Source organism: Macrotis lagotis, chromosome 1, assembly GCF_037893015.1.
Source record: "Macrotis lagotis isolate mMagLag1 chromosome 1, bilby.v1.9.chrom.fasta, whole genome shotgun sequence".
NCBI lineage: Eukaryota > Metazoa > Chordata > Mammalia > Peramelemorphia > Peramelidae > Macrotis > Macrotis lagotis.
Genome location: NC_133658.1, coordinates 708,470,986 through 708,495,589, shown reverse-complemented (window position 1 = coordinate 708,495,589; position 24,604 = coordinate 708,470,986). Strand labels below are relative to the sequence as shown.

The window sequence follows — 24,604 nt, the reverse complement described above, 5'->3', positions numbered from 1 at the left end:
CTATAGTTGTAAGTTCATTTTATTGTGTAATTATTTTTTAAAATATTTTGTCATAATTGTATTTCAATAGAATTGTTTCCTTTTGTAATAATTTTTTTTATTTAATACGTATAAAGTATTTTGAGGATTCCATAGGTTTTACCCAATTGTCGTGATCCTGGATTCTATGTCTATGATGCAAAATAGATTTAAAACCCTTGATTTAGACAAGCCTTTTGCTGTGTTATGTCATTTTTAATCTAAAGAATAAGTTTCTTGCGTCTTGTTTGGAAGATATAGCTCTATAGTATTTATATCCATGAAAATTAGTACATACTTAGCCATTTTATTTTACAACTTGTAAGTTAGAATTTTAGAGATAAAAAATAGAACAAACTGTATCTTTACTTTATACAATATGACAAACTACCTTTACTTCATACATAGAAAAAGGATTTTTGGTTTATTTTTTAAGCTGGTTTCTTGAAATTTGTAAGCTCTTCTTAAAGTACCTAAGTTTATTGTGAATGACTGTTGGTTAATTTAAATTCCATTTATTAAAAACCAGATTATAGTCATTTTCTGTTAAGATAGTAAAAATCAAAATTTAGAAGTAACCAAAAGAATGGAGAACAAGGAGCTGATAAAAATTTTGGTGTTTTTTGTTTGTATTTTTTAAAGCCAAATGGACTTGATATAAACTAAAGAATGAAAGTTAACAGGTAATTAATGCACTGGTTTTTGAATGGAGCAATGGAGTTTTTGCCATTAATAGATTTTTAGATACACATGAGATACTAGTTTTGTCTAAAACCACATCCTACTCTATGAAAAGGATATTAGAAATGATTTGACAAAAGAGGTAACCTATGGCCTAAAAAGTTAGAATCTAATTTGTGACAGAACAAAGACAAGAATGTAATATACTTAATAGACATGGCTTAAACTCAGAAATCAGAGTTAACACAGACCGAAGGTCATTGTCTCAGAGTGCATGAGTTGTTCAACCAAAAAAAAAAGCTTTTATTTGTTTAACTATGTTTCTTTTTGTTAATGAGAAAACTATTAGTTATGTATTTTCAAGTATTTTATTAGTGAAAATTATGTAAGTTAGTATTAAAGAATTCAGATAGCCATTATTTGAACATGTTCTGATTCTTCCAAAGTATTAAAATTGAATCTTCAGAAAATAATTATAAATTCCTGGAATTTGAGTATTCCACAACAAAATAATGGATTAGAAAATCTGAACTTTTAAGAAACGTAAAATTAGGAAATTAGAATCTAAATGAAATCTTTTTTAACTTTGTGTTCAAGTATTTTAACTGGTGAATTATACTCTCTTCCTGTGTGGCAAAATGCCCGGAGTGGAACAGATTCCAGGATAATTATTTACTTTATCCTCTGAAACTAAAACAGCTTTGCTAACTGCTGTACACCTGCCTCTGCAGTATCCCTTTTGTTCATTCACTGTTTATTTACAATAAAATATTTCTGATTGCCACACCTCAACTGGGTAAACCGTGGAAGAAAAAACGAAGCTTATGTCATATATATATATAAAGAAACCTAAATTATGATGACTTAATTGATGCATCATTGTGTTTAAAATAGGCAAAAAATGTAATTTTTAATGCTTTTCATTCATGGATTAATAGATTTTTAGATACACATGAGATATTAGAGACAACTTAATCCAGTCTCCATTTTACACAGAAGGAAACTCAGGCATAGAACCAAACCCAGGCAATGCAGAGTTGCACGGTTAAAATGAAAACAAGGTGTCTTGCCTCCCATAAAAGGAGTACTTATTTCTCTATACATAAAACACTTTATTAATAGTAGTTTAAAGGTTTGAAATGAGATGTTTCAGAATGACATACAGTTTTATATTTTGCTTCAAATATGAAGACTGTTACTTGTATAAAACCAGAACTTGGAGAATTTTTTCCTTTTTAGAGATGTCATAGAATCAAATTCTCTTCAAACTGATGAAGAGTCTCCCTTTTGGCTGAGGGATACAAGCATCTTTAAGTTACCTGAACCTGTACCATTTCAATTAAGTTAATAGATTAACTTGTTTAACTGGCTATATAAATAAAAAGATCTGCCAAGTCTGCAATTTGCCTATAGTCTTGTGAGTAGTTATGACTTTGCATTTTGTTACAAAGTTTTTGTAACATGTTTCAAATTCCGCCTATTCCACAGATATCTTTAGATTGGTGTATTGTTCTACATGATTGATCTTGGTAGTAACTTGCTGTTTGTATTACTATGTGCTCTTTTTTCAAAGTATTAATGCTATAGTTAGTTTTTAGCAGATCTAAGACTATTTGAGCCTTTTTGTGTATAAATATATTGCCTACCAATGCAATCAAAAATATAATGGATAGGTTTATCCTTTGCTTTTAAGGTATTTCAATGCAGGATGAGTGATGATCTCATTTGTTTTTATCAAAACCTTGTTGGTCTTCTTTATACTTTCTTTAAAACATGTACTCATAATTTTCTTAGTTTGTATTTTATTCAATTGTGCTCACTTCAGCAGCACATTTATTAAAATTGGAACGATACAGAGAAGATTAGCATGGCCCCTGTGCAGGAGTGACACCCAAATTGAAGTATTTTATTCAATTTAAGAGTTTATGACTTTTTAAATAACATATGCACAGGTTGTAAATAAACAGCAAAATTACATAACATGCCAGTATTTATTGATAAAATTTAGTAATTTCCCTAACTTTAAAACTATAATAAAACAATAATATTAATAAAATACACTGGCTTACACTGTGACACACTTTGTCAGAACATAAAATATTGTTGCTTAAAAATATTTTTCAAATATAAATTGAGATCAATTTTTTTCTTTATAAACAGTTAACAACAGAAAACTATGAATGAAGCATAATGATATAGTAGAAAGAAACTAATTCTGGAGTAAGAGAACTCTGTGTTCAAATCCCACCTTTGGTGACTATAAATATATCATGTCAGATAAGTCCCTTAGTTTCTTCACTTGAAAATGAGAAAAAATGGACTAGTTTGATTCTAAGGTTTCTTTCAGTTCAAGAACAATGAAACTTAAGAAATTTCCTTTCACTTTGTTAAGTCACCCAAAGTCATACCCAATATCAAAATATAAAAAAAAAATTTAAGGTTCGAACACTTATTTCAATGTACATGAAAAGACTATTCAGTAGCTTTACCTATTTAATTGGAGTAAGACCAAGTGTGTATTTTTAATGACAATTGAATTTCTTATTTAAAGCAGGTTAGATTTTAAAAATTAAAAAATAAAAACATAATTACTTCTCTTAATCCATCAGATAATTAAGAAGTATCATGGTACTTTAGCTTTAACTTTGAGTTCACATTCTTTACATTCACATGCAACATTCAATCTGATGATAAAACTCACTTTATCAGGCACCTATGCTGACTGATGTAGATGTTACTTGGGTATAGTAACCAATTATCATTTTGCATTATTTGTCATTTAGAACAAGCAGACTATATTAGCCTCACTTTTATTCCTTTACTTCAGGTTAATAGTTGTTTTCAGGAAAAAAATAGCTATATTTATGCATCTTTTCACTTGAAAATATCTAATCATTTTGGCCATTGTTTCTTTTCATCTCTTCTCTGATGAGCTTTATGCTCCCCAAGGGAGGATCTTAAATATAAATGAACCATAATGCCTACTTCTATAATACTGTCTTATTCAAAGAGCTCCCTTTCAATTGGTGTGCATAGGGAAAGCTTCTGACAGGATGTTGCCCTGAGCTAGGTAAAAGGATTAGATTTCACTAGATCAGTAAAGGACTTAATGGGTCATGTTTATCTAATATCATTCATCTATGACAATTTCCTATCTTCCAAACCAATATCCTCCATTCTAAATTGGTTTTATAAGAAATAAAGCACTATATTTTTATAGATTATATGATTTGACTCTCTCTAAAACAACTGTTTACAGGTTTCAATCCATAAGTCTAAGGGCAGCTAGATGATGGTGCAGTGCAGGACTCAGGAAGACCTGAGTTCAAATGTGATCTTAATCACAGCCCAGTTTATCTTCGTTTTTCATCCATAAAATGGGTTGGATAAAGAAATGACAAGTCATTATCGTATTTTTTTTAAAGAAAACCCAAAATGGGGTCATGAACAGTCAGACATAACTGAAATGACTTAACAACAAAATTCACATATTCACAATTTGATCTAACAAATAGTGAAATAAAAATGTAAAAATAGGTAAATAAACTTCATCAAAAACAATCTTAGAAATGTGCCTTCTTTATTTATAAGAGGAAACTTGATGTTATAGACAGAACCCTGGTTTTGGGTCAAGAAACCTGGGTGCATATCCTGCCTTTTATTACACTTAATACAAAAAAGTCCTTGACAAGACACATAATTGCTCTGGATCCAAGTTTTCTTATCTGTAAATTGGGGAGTGGCAGAAAGAGTGGAAAAACTTAAGAACCCCAAGGCTCTTTCTGACTAGATCTGTGATTCTATTTTCTCCAAAATGTATGTATTATTAAATTTTTGTAAACTAGACACTATCTTAAGGTAAATTTTTGGATTTTTGTTTTAGTAATCTTTTGGCAAATCCTGGGTAAAGGGGAATATATTTCTCTACTCACTCTCACTGCTACATTTTTTTATTCTCTTTTTGCATACTGGATTTTCTTAGACTAGCTAATATATGTTAGGGTGATCAGGAAAAAAGCAAAAATCACATTGTATGTGTTCTCCGTTTTGTATAGTATGCCAAGAATATTCTGAAAAATTAAATCACAGAAACCAAGAATATTATATATGATTCAGCAATATGGGAGGAATACAGGCTTATCTGTAATCTATTGCTTTGCTTTGGACATAAATTCAGACTGAATTTATAAGATAAGTGTAAAAACATGTTTAAAGACAAGACATTCTCAATTTCATTTGATTTTTATTGAAATTCCACATTTGCATTTTAAAATAATAAGCATTTTTTTCCTCTATTGCTAATGTTTAAAACCAAATTTATTTCATTTACTTTAGTTGAATAGCACCTAGTTTGAAATCTGTGCTCGATGAAATTGAATCATTTTTTCCCCATTGCAAAGATAAACCTGGGCTTTTAAATTAAAATGAATGGATGCTGAATAATTGAGATTCAATAAATGGCTGTTAACATTCAGCATTGAATTTCCTGTTCATTGTATTAGATTTTCTTTTCAGGATTACTTCAGTAAGAGAAGATATTGCAAAATACTGTTCCCTTTATCTCTCACCTCAAATATTATTATATAAGAATACAAGACTCTTCATATTGGAAGCTACCTATAGAGATGACCTCATTCAACTTAATTTTTTGTAAAGAATCTCCTTCAGCATTCCTGTCTTCTTGCTTCTGTTGAAACACTTCACTTATGTCTCTGGATGGATAAATGTAAAGTGAAGATTAGAAGTTGGAAAGTGTAGGCTAAATGATAATCAGCTTGAGGCATCGAACAGTCAACTGTTTTAATAACCAGACTAAGAGTACTAAGCAATGACTTAATGTCATCCTTAAGGAATGTCTCTGGTGACATGCCTTAGAGATCCATCCATAGCCAACAGGTACATGGAATTATAGATTTCATGCCAGGAGAGACAAAAAATCTAGTTCAACTCCCTAATTTTGGAGCTGAGAGGCCTGAGTCTTATAGAAGTTTAATCACTTTCCCTATGTTATCCAGGTAGAATTGTCAGACATAAACTACGAACCCAAGCCCTTTGTCTTTTAAGCCTATACTTCATTTCAAACAATTCTTATCAATTGTGGAATAGATCTAGGAAGGAAAATTGATATTTGATAACAAATCAGTATCAGAAAGATCTCAACTGATCCAAACAATGGGAAAAAAACTACAAGATTCAGTTAATAGGGGGTAAATGAAAAGTCTGTAGGTTAAAAAAATCCAACTATATATTAGGGAAGGGGAATATCATAGTTGACAGCAAGTTCCTCCTTGTTATTGTTTTTAAATCTTAGGGATTTGATTTTGATTCAGTGTCATTGTAAGGTAATGTGATGTGGTTGCTAAAGGAAACTACTTCTTAAACTGTAATGTTTGAAAAAATCTCTAGAATGAAGGGAAATGATAATCCCTTTAAATTTGTTGAAATACATTTGGATTACTTTGTTCCATTTTTAACAAGGCCACTTTTTTAAGGAAAAATTCATCAATGTCAGTGAATGCATTGGGGAAAAAAACAGACATTATAAGTCCCACCATGAATTTGCCATCTCTAGAAAAAGGTAGAGGGGAGAAGTGCTTTCTCATCTTAAGTTTGAGGATAAGTATGTTCTATATAATTTAGCAACACTTTGTTTCATTGGTTGTGTATCACTTGTTCTTTCCATTTATATTGTTTTAATCATTGTGTATGGTTTTCTAGGCACTGCTTACTTGACTTTTCATCAGTTCCTAAGTCCTTGCATTCATCATGTTCATTGTTTCTTATGGCACAGTAATAGTCTATTATATTAATGTATTATAGTTTAGCCATGCCCTAATTGATAAGTATCTACTTTGTTCCCAGTTCTTTGCTACCACAAAAAAATATTACTATAAATATATACCAATATACTTATAATAGCATTTTATGGTAGCAAAAAAGCAGATGAGCCTTTCAGTTCTGTCCTGCAAGAAATACTTAGAAAACAATTCATAAATAGCAAGTGAAATGAGCAAGTTAGTTTCATTTAACTAAAATTAAAATGAACCTTGTTGGAATAATTTTAAAACCACAAGCACTCCAGCTCTTGTGACTTCCTACAGATTGATCATGCCTTATATAATGTCTTATTCTTTCAACTAATATTGCAAGTTTGTGACTATTTTCACTAGGTGTGTAGTGAATAATGTTAGCAAATTGAAAACAATACTTGATGATATAAAAAATTTTAAAGTTTGCCGTTTCTATGATAGTATATGTACCTAAACTATATTTGTATTATTTAATCTGAATTTAATCTATGGCTCATTGTATTTGATCTAACTGTATTTTCTTGACAAAAAAGTAATAACAGCTTAAAAGTGTTCTTCAAATGTTCCTATTTTTCCTTCCAAATAAAATTGTATATTTGAATTTACTGATTTTATGGCTTACAAATAGTAATATATAAAGGCTTTTTTTTTAACTTTGTTCTTTGATCTAAAAATAATTTCCATTCAGATAGTAAGGCAGGAATGGTATTACCATTCCTTGATTTCATTGGTTATCATCTTCACTGGCCAGAATGATTTATAGTTAAACTAATAATTTTTTTAAAAATTTAATAGAACTGTTAACATCAAATTGTACAATAACACATTTCAGATCTAGAAATGATACTAATAATCATGTAATTCAGTCATCAGGAAGTAGACTATTACAAAATATGCCTTTTTTCTAGTAATTCTTTAGCCTAAATTGATGATTGGGTTTACCTGCATTTTTACTGATTTCATTACCTGAAAAGACTATGCGAAATATCCTTTTCTAATTCATCCCACATAACTGCCCATAGTTTGTTGCTCCATTATTTTGACCTCCTTTCCTAAGTCAGTTTCCAATTGTGACCTGTAATCCAAACTTCATCCTTCTAGAGATAACTCTAGGCAAATTTATTGTATTGCCTTGGCTACTTAGGGTAAAGACTTTCATAGATCTTATTTATAGTGTAATGAGAAATTCCTAAATAAAATTTATGATTTTAACTTTGATGTATTAATTGAAATAATAATGGTTTAAAAAAGAATATAAATAAGGGCGGCTAGGTGGCGCAGTGGATAGAACACCAGCTCTGGAGTCAGGAGTACCTGAGTTCAAATGCAGCTTCAAACACTTAATAATTACCTAGCTGTGTGGCCTTGGGCAAGCCACTTAACCCCATTGCCTTGCAAAAACTAAAACTAAAAATATATATATATATATATATAGTGTGTGTGTGTGTGTGTGTAATGTAAAATTTCTCACAAATGTATATGTCTGTGTGCACATATATGAAAAAGTAATTAAACTCTGAAAATATGTGTGTATGTGTTTGTGTGTGTGTATATATATATATATATATATGACTAGTATCACCACATTTTTGCCTTTAAACAGTTGCTGTTTCTTTATCTATACCCTTTGTTCATATAAATAATTTTCAAAATGCAAAGACTGCATCACATAATTTAACCATATATAATAAATAGCCTAAAACTACTATCCCTTTAAGACTGAAATTATTTCCCAGAATAACAACAGAAAATTAAGAAATAGATGGACTGCTAATGACAAATATGTCGCTGGCTGTGAGAATTATCAGTTTGCCATCAGTGTGGAGATAAAGAATCAAAACTCAAATTTGATACACAAATATGAAAAAATGTAATACCCCTTCAGGGTTTATTATTAAAGCCTCAGGGTATCTCACATTTTGAAAGCTAAGGTTTTTCAAACCCTCAATTCTGTCACAGAAAAATATAATTACTGTTCACAGTGCTAACCCTGACAAGTCAAGGAACGATTGTTAACCTTTACATGCCTGGAACGAATGTAAATTTCCTAGAGGGAGGAAGGGACTGTAGATATTTGAATAAGAGTGATATATTTTAGATTTTCCTTAGTTATTTTAAAAAAAGAATTAATGATTTTAAGAGGTAAACTTGTCTATCTAGAAAAACCTTTTTGCTTAAAAACATTCTTTCTGTGAAAGTTCTGGAAAGTGTTTTTATTTTTAGTATATTAACTTTTTAATTAATATATTCACTTGATTACCTGCAAACCTGATAGAGCAAAAAGGAACATCTAGTACAGTGTATTTTACTGCTAAATTGCTTGTTGCTCTTTCTCTCTTCCACAGCATTAAGTTTATTTTTCATCCACCTCTACTGGAACCCTTCTGTTCCCAACCCCTACCTCAGTTTGGTGAGTTGAGATAATACCCTTTTTCCATCAGAGCTTGCTCTAAGACTCTTCAGTACATAAAAGACATTTAACGACTTAACATAATGTAATTTGATTCGACCTAGAGACACTGCCTAGCTCTGAGAAGCCATGTCTTCCTTTGATGACACTGACTCGTACCCTTGTCTGATCCTCAAGGAAGTGGGAAAGACAGAACGGGAAGAAATATCTCAAAATAATATAGTATATGTTCCCTGACTATTAAGATTATATGATGTTTTCCTTCCTCATACTACTTTAAGAGATCAAAGGAAGCAAGGTTCCTAGTTACCCTATGATTGGAGGTCCTTTGCATTTCTTGTAGTGTGCGTGTAGTAGTAGTAGTAGTAGTAGTAGTAGTAGTAGTAGTAGTAGTAGTAGTAGTAGTAGTAGTAGTAGTAGTAGTAGTAGTAGTAATTCATTCCTAAGTACAGCTCCATATAATGAAGAAACATTTAATCTAAATGCCTTGTAAAATGTTGTCTTATGGATTTTCAATAAATAGCTAAAAACTTTCTGATATGTAATTTTGTAAAGGTTTCTAAATTTACTTTATATTCATGCCAAAAATATAGTCCCTGCCCTTTAGTTGAGTGCATGCAGTTATCCTTTAAAGAAAGACCACTTTGCTTTTTAGCCAATTCTTAGTATTGATTTTTTTTCAACTAAATATGCATCTTATTGGAGGCAAAATATTACTACTTCCTTATGTGAGCCTTCTTAAGGAGTACTTTGTTTTACTTGAAGATTACCAACCTCTTCTATAACCCTTTTATCCACTCCTTGTCTCATTAAGAGAAGTGCTTTTAACTACAGGAAAGAATACAGGTTATATATCTATTTATATCCTCAGTGATGCCTTGTACAGAATAAATATTTGTTAATTTTTTTTGGTATTAATTTAAAAAAGAAAAGGACTCCAGATAATAGAAACTCAAAGTTAGTTGTCTTATAGTTCAGTTCAGTAGTCTAATTCCCTTCCTAATGGATTCATCTTCTATAAAAACATTAACTGCAGTTATCCTCTATAACCAGTTTTAAGAATGAAAGAAACTATTTCTTAAAGATTATACAAACACTGTATATGATTTTTTCTTCCTATTTTTAAAAGTTTGGTCTCTTCTCCTAGATAACATTTTTTATTTTGAGTGAGCCAAACTTCTTTTCAAACTGTTGATCACTTAAATAGCAATATGTCAGAATTTTTAAATGGATCACTACTTAATAACATGGATAGCTGCCGTGTATCAAGTCAGTGTTTAACAGTGATATTTGCACTTTCTAAATATCATTTTTAGTATCTAAATTTTCCCTGATTAGATTGCTTCAAGAATGCACAAATTAATGTGCAAAAGTGAATATTTTTATATTCAGGATTAATATTTAGTTAGCACTTTATGTAGTTAAACTTCAATGGCTGCTTTTGGAAAATACATATCAAAAACCCACTTGGAAAGAATGGTCAAGCAAAGGGTTCTAATAAATAATGGAGTCACTTTATCTCCTTGGGTTTCCTAGTTAACCTAAAACTAAATTGATCTATATGTTGTTAATTGAAAAGTAGTTATATAGTTGTTTCCCCAGAATTGACCTTGGATCTGGAATAGCAGAGTTTGGGGCACAATATGGCACATTTACTTATTTTTTACTTTTAAGGCCCCATTTCTTTTTTTCTTGAAAAAAGCCAATTTCAACTATTTTCCTTTTAAAATAATTTTTATTATAGCCTTTGTTTTTTACTACCTTCTCCACATAAAATCATCCTTGCAAAATGAAAAAGGAAAGAGGAGGGGAGTAGGGAATGCAGTTCAGCAAAAATAACTACCTAATCAAGCACATCTGACAATATAGTGTTCTTTCATAGCTATAGTCTGGGACCTCTGCAAGGTGGGAGGGATCCACTGTTTCTCTTCTTTGAAGCTAAACTTAAATCATTTTTGTTTTTTATTATTTTAACTTTAGGGGAGAGGGAGGGAGAGTTCTTCACATTAATGTCGTCATTTTCTATATATATATATATATGTATATACATATACATATATATATATATATATATTGTTTTCATTACTTTCTTCATTTTCTACCAATTAATGCACATCTTGTCATGCTTCTCTATATTTTCCATTCTTATTATTTCTTGCAACTTAGTGATATTCTATTACATTCAGGTACCATAATTTTCTTAGCCTTTCTTCATCTGATGAACATCTATATTATCTAGTTTACTACTACACAAAAATGCTATTTTAGATACTCTGATGGATATGGGTGCCCATTTTATCTTTGGCTTCTTTGGAGATTCCTAGCAGTAGGATATCTGAGTTAAAGAATATGGATACCTTATGGGGTAGCTAAATGGCACAGTAGTTAGAGCACTGGCCCTGGAATCAGGAGGACCTGAGTTCAAATGCAGCCTCATATACTTAATTAATTAGATGCGTTACCTTAGGCAAGTCACTTGACTCCATTGCCTTGCAAAAAAATATGGAATATGGATACCTTAGTCACTTTGTTTCTTTAATTCTACCATCAGGGTATTAGTGGTTATCTCTATCTCTCTGTTGATCCAGTGTTGACTGTTGCTATCTTTTTTTCATACTTTCCCTATTGGTTTTCATTGCAATAATTCTCTAAACCAAAAGAATTTTTGTAGCTTTCAAAAAGATGTGTTTTCTTACTAAATGTATGTTGCTGAAATACCATGAAGAGGATAATTAAAATTTGATTATCTGTCTTAAAATTTCTAGATTCTCAGTCAAAAAATACTTTATTAAAATAAATGGGATTTGTAAGAAGGTTTCTGCATGTTACTTTAGGGGACAATTTAGTATTTTTTTTTAAGACTTTCAGTTAGCATTACTATGAACTCAATTTTTTTTCTAAAGTTTTATTCTTTACAAAATAGCAACAAAACTTGCTAAATATGTCCAGTGTAAATAATGTGTCTATGAGAACTCAGATGTTTCCATTTCTTCACTTCTTTGATCAATATTTGGAAAGGTGGTTGCCACACTACTCTAATCTGTGTGTGTGTGTCTGTGTGTCTGTGTCTGTGTGTGTCTGTGTGTCTGTGTCTGTGTGTTTGATTATAAAATTTAATTAGATTTTAGGAAAGTGAAACAAGATACATAGGGTTGTAGAAAACTGATTTTTTTCCCACTAATTTTTTTTATAAAATTTACCCCTAATGTATTACAGTATTTTAATACTGGAAACCTGTTAATTTTAATTTTTTACATCTAAATTTAATTTTTCCAAATACTTTTTTAACTTTAAAAGTTCCAGATATCTCAAATTTTGCTCCTTAGTTTTTCACAAAAGATTTCATCATCAGATTCTATCATTCCTTAGGGATTGCAATTTAACCAAGTCAAATTAGCAAATATTTTAAAATATCTTCTTTGTACCAAGACATGTGCTAGGTTTGAGGTGAAAGAAGATCTACTAAGAAAAGTAGTCCTTGCTCTAAGGTCCTTACATTCTAATGAAAACAACAAATTTTAGAGGATAAAGACTTGTCCAATAATCTGTTGTGAAAGGACAAGAGAGAGAAATTACCAAGTGAACATTATTGGTCCTTTTGCAATTTAGTGCAACAAAGATTTTCTAATGTTAATAGTTATAAGTTAAAGTGTTATGTTCAGTATCTTCTGATTTAGAAGTCATGGGAATGTAAAATACAATTTAGAAAAAATTTCTTCTAAATTGCTTGTAATGAAAAATGTTGATGAGTTTTAATTTTATAGTAAAATCAGCCACTTGGCATATATTAACAGCTAACAACTATAGAAAATATAAGAAATTATAGTAAAAGGAGGTAAAAGAGAATAAAATTGGTATATGTTTTTCAAAAATTTATTCAAAAATATTCCAAATTTATGGTTGGACTTAATTTGAAAGACAAAAGAAGTAACTGTTAAATTTCTTTGTTTGGAGAAACAATACATGTACAGTTGAAGACAGAACTCAGAAAAGCCGATCTGTGTACCCATGTCCTAGTTTTTGCTCAATCAGTAAGCATTTGTTAAGTGCTTGCTGTATGTCAGTTCTGTACTGCATTGTGGGGATGCAAAGACCCAACATGTCTTTCACTTCTTCTCAAGAAGCTTGCATGTTACCCATGAGAGACAAATATGCATATGTAAACATACGGAAAATGGATACATGAATGTGAACTTGAAAGCATCTTTTAACTACTTACTGTCATCTTACCTTTCTTTATTACCACATGTATAGTACCTCTCCTTAAATATATTTTATTTACCTATCTTTAACTATTTGGTATATTCCCAGTGGATTGTAAGCTCCTTCAGGACAGGAACTTGGTTTTTTCTTGGTTTGTTTTTTTTTTGTTGTTGTTTTGTTTTTTGCATTTTTAAAAAGTTTATTAAATTTCATTATTCTGCAAGGTTGAAGCCTCATCTGTATAAAATAACTTCAGCCAAGCAGTTTATTCAAAAATTAAGTTGGAATCTGACACCAGCCAGCTAACCAATCCCAGTAAATTATTCCCATGGACAGAAAACCAAATGTATTTTGAACAAAACTGATGATAGGAATGGAGTTGAATGGCCATTACAACATTATTGATTTAAGGCTTTTTATAGGAAAAAATTCTAGCTTTGAAGTACATGATATCAGAATTCATTTTTACCACACATGATGCAATGAATTCATAACTAGACAGACATTAACTTAAAATTACTAGGAAGAAATTGTGCAAAAGGTGCAAATAGAAAAGGCATTTATCTGTTAATTTGAGTGAATTTTTTTTTCATGCCATGGTTGCTGTTTCAGAAGTGTTAAAGTTGATATATACCACTAATTTAGGACAAAACTATACTAGGCTGTGTTCCTATGCTAATTTATTTGGGGATCCAGTGTTCAGTCCTCAATAGATTTTATGTATCTCTCATATGCATCCTCACTCATCAGGTCATCAAGTTCTGAAGGGTTGCTCAGAGTCATCTTGATCAGCCAACCACCTTCATAACAAGATTTGTTGACAAGTCCTGGGTCTTCTGCAAGAGCCACATTAATTTCAGTTACTTCTCCTGTTAGTGGAGAATATAGTTCACTGGCAGCTTTCACACTTTCCAAAGCTCCAAACTCATCTTGTTTGTTCAATTTTGTTCCAACTTCTGGAAGACTACAGTAAACTACATCTCCCAATGCTCCCTGTGCAAAGTTGCTGATTCCCACTGTTCCAATACCATTTTCAGTTGATATCCATTCATGCTTGTCTGTGAATTTTCAAACCTCCAGTCGCCAGTCCCAGGGCGCCTGTGCAGAGGCAGCGGAGGCGGGGAAGGGGGGGGAGCCTGGCCCACTTGGAGCCCGAGGGACCCTAGGGGGTCTCTGCCAACGCCCACAGGGAGGAGGGTGCGACCCACACGCTCCTGGCTGCTTGCAGGGCCATCTTCTCCAGGGGTGGGGCCTGTTTTGTTTTTATAGCCCCAGTTGTGCTTTGTACATAATAGACTCTTGCTAGATCTTTTGATTAAATTTAATTTAAACTAGGTTATGCAGTAGCAATTATGATGAGAACAAAGGTAAAACACTTACCCTTTCTAGGGCCAGACAAGACTAGGAAAAAAGCAGGCAGATTTCATTAGTATCTGAAGATAAGACATTTAGATGGGCATGAAGAATAAAATCTAGTTTCCAAAATCTCAGAATTAAGCTTGCATTCAACAGTTATTTTGATGTGCCTATATTCCCATCATGGATTTCTCTGTGCTTTTTTGTGACCCCTTTGAAGGAGGAGCATACATTGTAGTTGGCTATGAACTCTTGGTAAACCTCCCATATTCAAAACTGCTAAAATTCATGAATTAAAATGAATGGTTGACTCCCTGTGACAGACAGTATGAGTCAGTTGAAAAAAATACTGGATTTGGGATTTGGATCAGTATCTTGGTTTAACCATTTAATATTTCTACATTAATGGGGGGGGTGATGAACTTATTGGTTTTAGTTTTAAGTTGTCTCTTGCTTCTTCTATTCCCTTGTTGGTAATAGAAAGAACTCTGAATTTAAAGGTGAAATGAGTCATTCAGATATTCAGCACATTGAGACAAAAATAAAGCAGTGCCTTAAGTGCAGAAAAACAGATAAAGATGAGTAAATATGAAACATAAACAGTATTTTTTCTGAGAGATAGCATTAATAATGGGGTGAAAAATTAGTAAGATTTATATATAGGAGGTGGTGTTTAACTGAGTTTTGAAGGAAATAAGTTATTTTTTGAATCAGAGGTTTAATAAAGAAATGAGGGAATTGGATTCAAAGGAACACATCAGAGATAGAAAACTATGATCATTCAAAGCCAACTTGTCTGGAAAGTAAAGTACTTGAAAGGAGGGTAAGGTGCAGTAAGCTTGGAAAGGTAAGCAACAGCTAGATTATAAAGGGAATTAAATGTCAAACTGGGTAGTTGGTATTTTAACCTAGATGAAAGATTGGTCACCTCTAGAGCTGTTTAGAAAGATCAATTTGGTATCTTTGAAAGATGGACTGGAGAGAGAAAAGATAGGATGTAGGGAAACTAGTAAGGGGCCTTAACTAGTAACTAGAATGGTGATTGTCTGCATAGACAAACAGGGTGCAGGGGGTATTGTGGAGGTAAAATTTATAAGCCTTGGCAGCTGGGTAGATATGGGAAATGACTGAAGTTTTACACTTGCATGACAGAAAAGAAATAAAGAAGTTAGGAAGAGGAAGGATTTGGGGGAAGAGAGATTATGAGGAATTTCACATGCTTAAAGTTCATTCATTTGGAAGTGTTCAGTAGGTAGTTGTCTAACAGGTTTGACCATGTTAACCCCTCAAGAAAATCCAGTAGCTATAATTGGCTTTAGGATAAAATAGAAATTCCTCTGATATTTATGATCTTAACAGAAACTGACTCCAGTTATATATTATTTTTCTCTATCCTAACGAAGTTATCCCTAGCTTCTTTCCAACATCATTGCAAATTACACCTCCAACAAAAGATATATCCTCATGTTACCTGTTAATCACTCCCTTTCTCCCCACACTTCTTCCTTCCAAATTACTAATGCATATTTTCTGTTTCCTTTAATGTATATGAGGCTCCCCACCCTATTCCCTGTTAGAAAGTATAATCCTTGATAGTAAGAAAATGACTATATATAACTGTATCTTGAGATCCTTGCATATAATATGTAGCTACCCAACATATATATTTGTTGAATATTGAAGTTATAGCTGTGTGCATCTGTGAATCATCTGCATAGGAATAAGTTTAGTCCATTGAAAAGGACCCAAGTTAGAACTTGAGAGCTCAGAAAACTGGATTACCTCTCCCCAGAAGATTTAAATGAATCTGGTAAAGGAGGATCCTGGTGATTTTCTCCCTGCTCTGCCTCTTATAAACTCTGACCTCAGGCAAGACACTTAGTTTCTCTGGGCTTCAGTTTTCTTTTCAACAAAATTAAGGTATTTGACTGTAATAACTTGTAATTCTAAATCTGTGTTCCTGTGCTGTTGAGTAGACGAAATAGGTATAGGGCTGTCTATACCAAACTTAGTTTCTTTTTTCATTCAAGGACTAAGTGGTTTTAATTCCATCTCTGGCAGTGACTTTGTGAGCTACTTCTTTACTCTCTGAGTTTGTTTCTTCATATGTAAAATGGAAATAATAAAGTCTATAGAACCTTTCACTAGCTTATTGGTGACTTAATTATATGATTTGTAAAATGTTTGTATAAGCTTTAAAACACCCTTGTTAATTAATATTAGCTGTTATTCTTCTAGTAGGGTTCGGTCTTGATATAATTATTGATTTATGTCACTAAGTACCTAATTTGCTTAGTGGTCTTGAATGTAGTACATTTGGTTCTTCAGTGCTCATGGCAGCAAAGGTGATATTATAACCTAATTACATTGTTGTTGTTTTAAAAGGTTATTAGTCAATAAAGGTTTTGAGGGATGAACTCAAAGCATAAGTCGCCTATCTAGGTTTTGCTGGGCCTCACACACCCTGGAGGTCATGGCCTAAGAACAAAACTACATATATATGTATTTTAATATTTTAATAAATTTGAAATTATGACACTTTTATGGAAAGAGTTCTAAAACGTGGATTAATTATCAAGTTGGATAATGCCAAATTCAGGATATAATAGTAATAATGAATTTACTGATGAAAACTAAGACTCTCTGAAGTAAGGTTACGCAGCTTGGGGGTCAGCCAGGTATTAAGTGCCAAATCAGAAATTCAAAATCAAGTGTACTGACTCGAAGTCCTATGTTTTCTACCCTGTCCATTCACTTGAGCAATGGTGGAAGATATTATTTGATATACTAGAATGAACATTGAAGGCAGCAAACTTACTTCTTCCCTGTCCAGATAGATTTTTCATTGTTCTGTTTCCATTTGGAAATCTATGGCAAACATATATGAGACAGATCAATAAGATTTAGTGGTGATGGCTGTTTTATGTTATCATGAACCTGATGCATGATTGACCAGGGATCTGGATTTCTGTGAATTCTTTGGAAAATGCAGATCTGAGGCAGAAGTGAAATATCTAGCCACAATCTGATATGGCTGTATACTGTATACCTGTAAGCGTATACTAGATTCTGTGGGTTATGGCTTTATTTTTTTTTTTAAAGAATCCTTATTATGCACCTAGGAAGTAATGAAGCTAACTAGCCCACCCTGAAATAAAACTCCATAACCTTCTAGTGAAAAGATAGATTGTATATAGCTTGGATTTTTATAAAAAGTTATTTAATTTGTTTAAATTTTTAAATTAATTTTATTAACTCCCTTATGTCTAATTATATAAAATCTGAGACAATAATATTCATATTATTACCGTAGAAATTTTTATGAACAGGTTACAAAAGACCCCAGGACTTATTCAGTTTTTTAAAAGTTCTTTATAATTCATTATTTAGGATCTGTTCTTAACTTTCACCATGATCATGACACAGACTTCCAGCAATCTTTCTTCCACGATACCAGGTACAGTAAAGTTTAGGACTAATAAGCAATCATCCAAAAAAGGGTGGATTTGAGGCTTTAAAGCAAATCATCTAATTAAACATATGGACCTAAATAGATCTCCGTTGAATTTCTCAATCCGATGGGGAAATCTCTTCCTTCCTTCCTCAGTAGCAAAGATGTTTATAAGCAAGTGGCAGCAGTAACACATGTTTGGGGAAACAAACCTGAGACTGAAATCCATGTCCTGCCTACCTCTTCTGCCTTATGTTTCCTTCCTTGAGAATAGACCATCAAACATCTGTTCTGAGAAATGAATGTGTCCAGTCCTGATACTAGCTTCATGATTTCTAGAAGTTAGGAATTTCAGTCAGATATTGACTGAGGGATGTGATTCCTGAAGAGATGGCCTAAAACAGGTTATCATGAACTTGATGCATGATTGACCCAGGGATCTGGATTTCTTTGAATTTCTTGGAAAATACAGGTCTGTGGCAGAAGTGAAATATCTACTCACAATCTCTCATAAAAGCTTTTACCTTTAAGATTATACTAGATTCTATGGGTTTATGTCTTTATTTTTTTTAAAGATTCTTTGTTATGCCCTTATGAAGTTATGAAGGAAAAAAAACTGCTTTCCTAAACTAAAAGTAAATAAAATTTATGAACATTAATTTCTCAGTTGTAATTAATAGATTGCTAGTTTTAATGGTAGTAGCATTTTCTACTTGTCAAAAAAGTTTCTTTCATTTGAATTTTTCTTATATTTCAGAAGACATTTAAGAAATGAAAAAGGATCAAAATTTCTTTCATAACTTAGAAGTAAAAAGGAAGCAATTAAATTGATATCGCCATGAATATTTAATTTCTTCATCTTATAGATTAAAATAGATCATTAATTTATAAAAAAGTCTATTTCATTTTAAAAGTTTAGTGAAAAACACTCCTCAAAATCAATTACTTAAGTATAGCAATCAGCATTACATAAAACACTTTGATGTTATTTTAAATAAAACTACTTAAATTTCTCTCTTTATTAGTGATGACTAATATAGTGTTAAATAAATTTCCCCATACATCTACTCTTACTCTGTTGTATTGAAGTTGGTTTCAATAACTTCACAAGTATCACCTTCTGAACTTTGGTAAGGAAAATAACCAATCTTCCCTTTCTCTTCTTAATAACTGTAGAAATTAATCTCAAAAAAGATCAGTAGCAAAACAAACTATTTTAAAATTATGCTATAAAACCCTCTAAAAAACATGCATTTGATTATCATGTACTTCACAGTGATTTTATCAAATGATCCTTAAATGAACAATAGAAGACTTAAGTGATGTTTTTTCTAAGCCATATATATGTGTATAAATATAAATATATAAAGATGATATATAAAGTAGCAAGAAGCGATTTTGCATTGGATAGCTAGAATGTAAGAAAAAAGACAAGACTGTTATGACAGTGGTTTAGATTGCATTTTTAAATGATAAGATTTCAAATAAAGCATGGAAAAGTTGTGATATCACAAATAAAATTGTAATATTAAAAACTCATTTCTTTCAGTTTGATTCTGCTGATGTTTGTGGTATACCAACTTGATTTTGGATTACTAGAATCCCTCAAAAGAAAATAAAATTTTATTCCATTCTCAAGAAGAGTATTCATTCTTAAGCCATTATGAAAAATAGATTTGCCAAGCATAGAAATCAATTAAGTAATGCCTCTCAAGGTAAAGCTTTATGTTAGTTTCAGAATCTGTTATGGTATCTTTAGTATTATAAAGAAAGTATTTGATTTGAGGCAAATCAAATAAATATAAAATATATAATCGTTTAGTGATTTTTTTGTAGTTTTTTTTCAAATATTTGGTTTTTTTTTTAATCAATAATAACTGGAGCAAAGAAAATATTTTTTTCATTACAGTTGTTGTTTTGGCCTGCATAGTTTATAATTCTGATGGGACAGTTGTATTGCTATTCATTTAATTAAGGTTGAGCATTAATATGTTATTTGTAAAACATTGGTATAAATGTGGTCTGAATTGAACTTTTCAGGATTAATGGGAAATTTCTGGATGCAAATATCAGTTGACTTCACTAATTATTTCAGAAAGCAGAGTTTTTTTGGGGGGGGGAGCTAACAGACTTTTATTTAGATTTTTGCAAGATAATGAGGTTAAGTGACTTGCCCAAGGTCAGGTAGCTAAGCAAATGTTAAGTGCCTTAATCTGAATTTGAACTCAGGTTTGTTGTTCTTTTTAGAAAAAGAAAGATTTTATTTATTTTGAGTTTTACAATTTTAGCCTCCTTTCTTGTTTCCCTCCCCCCCACCCCCCCACCCCCCATAGAAGGCATGCTGTTGGTCTTTACATTGTTTCCATGGTATACATTGGTCTCACTTAAATGTGATAAGAGAGAAATCATATCCTTAAGGAAAAAAATAAAGTATGAGGTAGCAAAATTATATAATAAGAAAACAGCTTTAATATTCCTTTTTAGGTAAATTACAACCTTAGGAAAGCATGGAGATGCTTTTTTTTTTGAATATTTATGTTTGTAATTGAGTATTTCGTGCTTAAGGACTGTGTCTTTTTTTGGTAGGTATATTATCTAGGTAAATCACTGAGGGGTAGCTAGGTGGCACAGTGGACAGAGCACCGGCCCTGGAGTCAGGAGTACCTGAGTTCAAATTCGGCCACAGAGAGAGAGACAGACAGACAGGCAGACAGACACTCAGCGTCTGGGGATATAGAAGAGACACTAAACAGGCCTAGCCCTTGGAGCTCCCAGTCAAGAAACAGACCTGTACAAGCAAGCCGTCTGCATAATCCAAAGGAAATCATCCTCAGAGAGGGCCTGAGATGAAGAGTGATCAGAGAGGGGATTTTAATTGTAGTGAATATGGTGGATTTTTAGGAGTTGGAGATGAGAGAAGCATTCCAGATTGAGGGACAGCCAGAGAAAATTCCTGGATCAAAGGACATGTACCAGGGAAACCTCAGAGGGAAGAGAAGCCACTGGTCTGCTATTGAGTAGGGAATAGTTTGGTTGGACCTGTGCTTTAGCAAATTCACTTTGGGGACAGGAGGATGGATTAGAGTAGGAAGAGACTTGATTGAAAAAGGCATACCTGCCAAATGTAGTAATGTGAAGCAGTGAGGGCCTGTGACAGTAGAGAAAAGGGGCTGTATTTGAAAGATGCTTCAGAGATTAAATCAACAGGCCTTGGCAACAGATTGGATGGAAAGAAAGGGGTGAGAGATAGATGAGAGTCTATGATGACTCCTAGATTGTGCACCCCAGGGTCTGGGAGGATGGTGTTACCTTCCACACTAATAGGGAAAGTAGGCAGTGGGCAGGATTGTGGGGGGTTACAAATTCTGTTTTGGACTTAATAAATTTGAGGTGTCTGCTGGATATCCACTTTGAGATGTCTGAAAGGCAATTGGATATGTTAGTTTGAAGGTTAGCAGAAAGATTAGGGCAAGATAGGCAAATTTATGAATTGTCAGCATTGAGTGCTATATTGGGACACCATATTAATTTATTTGATTCCCCACTATAATCCTGTGAGTTAGATAGCGTCAAAATATTTTGAAGACCCCTCTTCCCCAGAGCTAAGGCCCAGCAAGCCAACTGTGACCTGAGCTTCTTGACATGACCACAGTCCTTTGCATTCTGATTGATCTCACCCTCTGGTGTTCGATGTTGACCATAACCAAGGGTTCACTGAAGGACTTCTTGGCATTATTATAATCCTTGTTTCTTCTAACTACCAAGTAAACTGAACCAAAGAAATACACTCCTATCTCCACTGGTTCTGTATCCCACTGGAAACCTAAAAATGATTATGACCAGTCCCACTTCTGACATCAATTAATAACAGCCAGACCAGAACCAGCCTGTGAATAACTGGAACCAGAAGGGCAGTACTTATTTTGCTGGGGAAAGACAGAGTTTATAGTCATACAAATCACAGGGCTGGACCATGACATAATCATTTTAAGTCTTGAGTTGCTATTTCCACAGCAGACCCATGTATGGACAGTGCAGGCCTAGTCTACAACTGCTGGCACCAGAAAGTTCAGCGTCCTGTTTCTGTGTTCAGCCCTGCTTCTGATAAAGCTTCTTTAAATTCTGCAAGAATCTTATCCCAGAGTTTTTGAAGTTTTACAAATTGATTCATTAATCTAATACTCATTGAGTATTTGCTGTACAAGGCAGAACTGAAGTGACTCAAAAGAAAAATGAAATACACAGATATAGAGATCCACTGCAATGTTCACGTGGCCTATTTGCGTACAACCCTATTGGAGTATTCTGAGCTTGTATTGGTCTGATCAGCCATTGTCAGACCTACTGTAAACTTGACTCCAATATAGTGATGTTGTTTTGGTTTTTTTCAAGAGCCAACTCTGTTCAAGGTATTGTGCCCATTAGTAGTTTTTTATGGTTTCATTTCTTCCATAAGCATACCAAATTAGAGCACAGAGTTCATAACCTTACCCTTCTAAATCTTAAAACTGATCTGACATTCTGCATTTATCTGTCACAATGCCCTTCAATATACATTATATTCAAGATGGCTTATGTAGTTTGTCAACCCTTATTTCTATTCAGTTCTTTCTCATCTTTGAATATTTACTTAGATTATTTCCAGTGCTGATAGTGTATGCTCTACCCTTCCTTCTCTATTCAAATTTTACCCATGCATCAACCAGCTCAAATTCCACCTCTTAATGAACACTTCCCATATTCACTAAATTCCAAATGATTTTTGCCCTCCTTGAACCTCACATACCAATTTGTACTTTTTATTCTTACTTTTTATTGGATATGATAATGAAAAAAATATATTACATATTATGCATGTGGCCTTCCCCCTTGCCCTCTAAACTATATTAGGGTATCTAATTTCTTAATTATCTTTGTATCTCTAGCATCCACTACCATCTAGTTCCCTACTTTGCACATAACAGGTGCTTAATAAATGATTATTATTTTAGTTAATTATTGAAATAGAAGATAGTAGCAGATTTTTTGCTTTATAGTCTTAACTTTTATATTAAGACCCAAATTAAAGACTTATTTATGAGAGATTTCAAAAGACAGCAGCAGATTTTCAACTCTATGGACAGAGAGAGGGGGAGGGGAGAAGAAAAAGAAATAATATGGTTTGGTTGAATTGTAGTCAGGAAGACCTTTGCATTCTGATGGTGGGACTGTGAGTGAATAGAATGTTTTAGTGCCCTAAGCAAGAATATAAATTATTGGTGATAAATACAGATCAAAATCCATAAGGGAAGGGAGGGATATTTTCACCTGAGGAATTCCCCACATCCGCAGATCTAGATGAAAAAGAGAAAAAGAGGAATAGAACAGTGTTTAATGCTCTCCCTTACTTATTTGTAGGGAGCGTCTGAAGCGATGGATATGAGCTGTTCCTGTGAGTTCTTTGAGTTTTAAAATCAAAAGTCTTGATAAGTTCAAGGGTGTCTCTCCCAAGTGAATAATAATGTGATAAATTAGAGTTCATAGCGCGAAGGTAAAACGAATACAACCTGTGCACAGGATTTATATAAACAACTGTGTTTTATTTAAGATTATTGTATGGCAAGCTAAAGTCTCAGGAAGGCTATGGTCCTTTTGAGTCTGTATCCAAACTGGAGTAGTCTTGTGGCTGCTCCTAAAATAGCTTCTCACTTTTCTCCTTTTGAGCAGGAAAAAAAAAAACCTCACCTCTGTGCTGGAAATATTCCCTTGTTTTGGAGGCTGTGGATTGACTATTAGTGAGCTGGTTAATAGTTTTAACTAGACTTGCACTCCTTTGGAATCTGTTTTGGGACCTTTGGTCATTGTAATTGGTTAAAAAGAATGAATTTAATAAAATTGAAGTATCCTCATAGCTGTATTAGGCCACCAAACAAAGGAATATGGAATTCTTGCTAAAATCATTAAGTGTTATGATGTTTCTCAGTCCTGATGAATATTTATTTGTGAAGTTGTAGCTGGGGAAACAAACTAGGCTGATTTTTAGGGGTGAGAGCAATAGCATGAAGCAATTAAAATTACACAGGTATCCTGGATACTGACCAATTACCATGGGCATGCATGTATTCCCGTGGAGTTCTGTCTCTAAAATAACCTAGCCATTGTCAGGGAGTTGGTCTTAGTTTGGTCTTTCAAATGAAAGCTCAAAAGCTCTATTATAGCTTTTCCTTGGGGATTGTACATAAGAATGTCAGCTCTGATTCTCTTAGGAGACAGTAGGCCAGTAAACTTGGAGTAAATCCACAAGGATTCCAACACAGAGGGAAGCTTCAGTTATTTATATAGTTATAAGTAAATGTATGTGTGCATTTAGACCTTATTTAGCAAACAACACCAATTCATTTACATTTCTGAAGGAAGGTTGGCTTGTGCCTTTATGAAAACTTAAAGAAGCAAAAATATTCTTATGCCGACCATAAAAATTACCAATCATATATACCTTCTGATAGTTATGGTAGTCATAGTTTAATGAGCCCTACAATTGGGATGGAGGGAAAGGGAGTGGTGCAATAATGCTACTTCTCTTCCTCATTCTCATTGACACTATCTGGTTCTGTAGACTAATCAAGATGTCAGCACACTGATATTTGGGAGATGGGGTAGAGAGAACAAGGAAGATATTGCACTCCTGCCCTTTAT

The 24,604-nt window shown here is 32.8% G+C and overlaps 1 protein-coding gene, 1 non-coding gene and 1 pseudogene across 7 annotated transcripts in view; 2 read left to right on the top strand and 1 right to left on the bottom strand.

The window, feature by feature from the left end:
• The window catches only part of PKP4 (plakophilin 4), a 229,770-nt gene that overhangs the window by 107,730 nt on the left and 97,436 nt on the right, over window positions 1–24,604 (top strand). The window lies entirely within an intron of this gene.
• On the top strand, window positions 2,512–2,618 carry LOC141510455 (U6 spliceosomal RNA). The gene has a single exon (XR_012474943.1). It is a non-coding gene; the product is annotated as a U6 spliceosomal RNA (small nuclear RNA).
• On the bottom strand, window positions 13,757–14,356 carry LOC141507862 (glycine cleavage system H protein, mitochondrial-like; annotated as a pseudogene).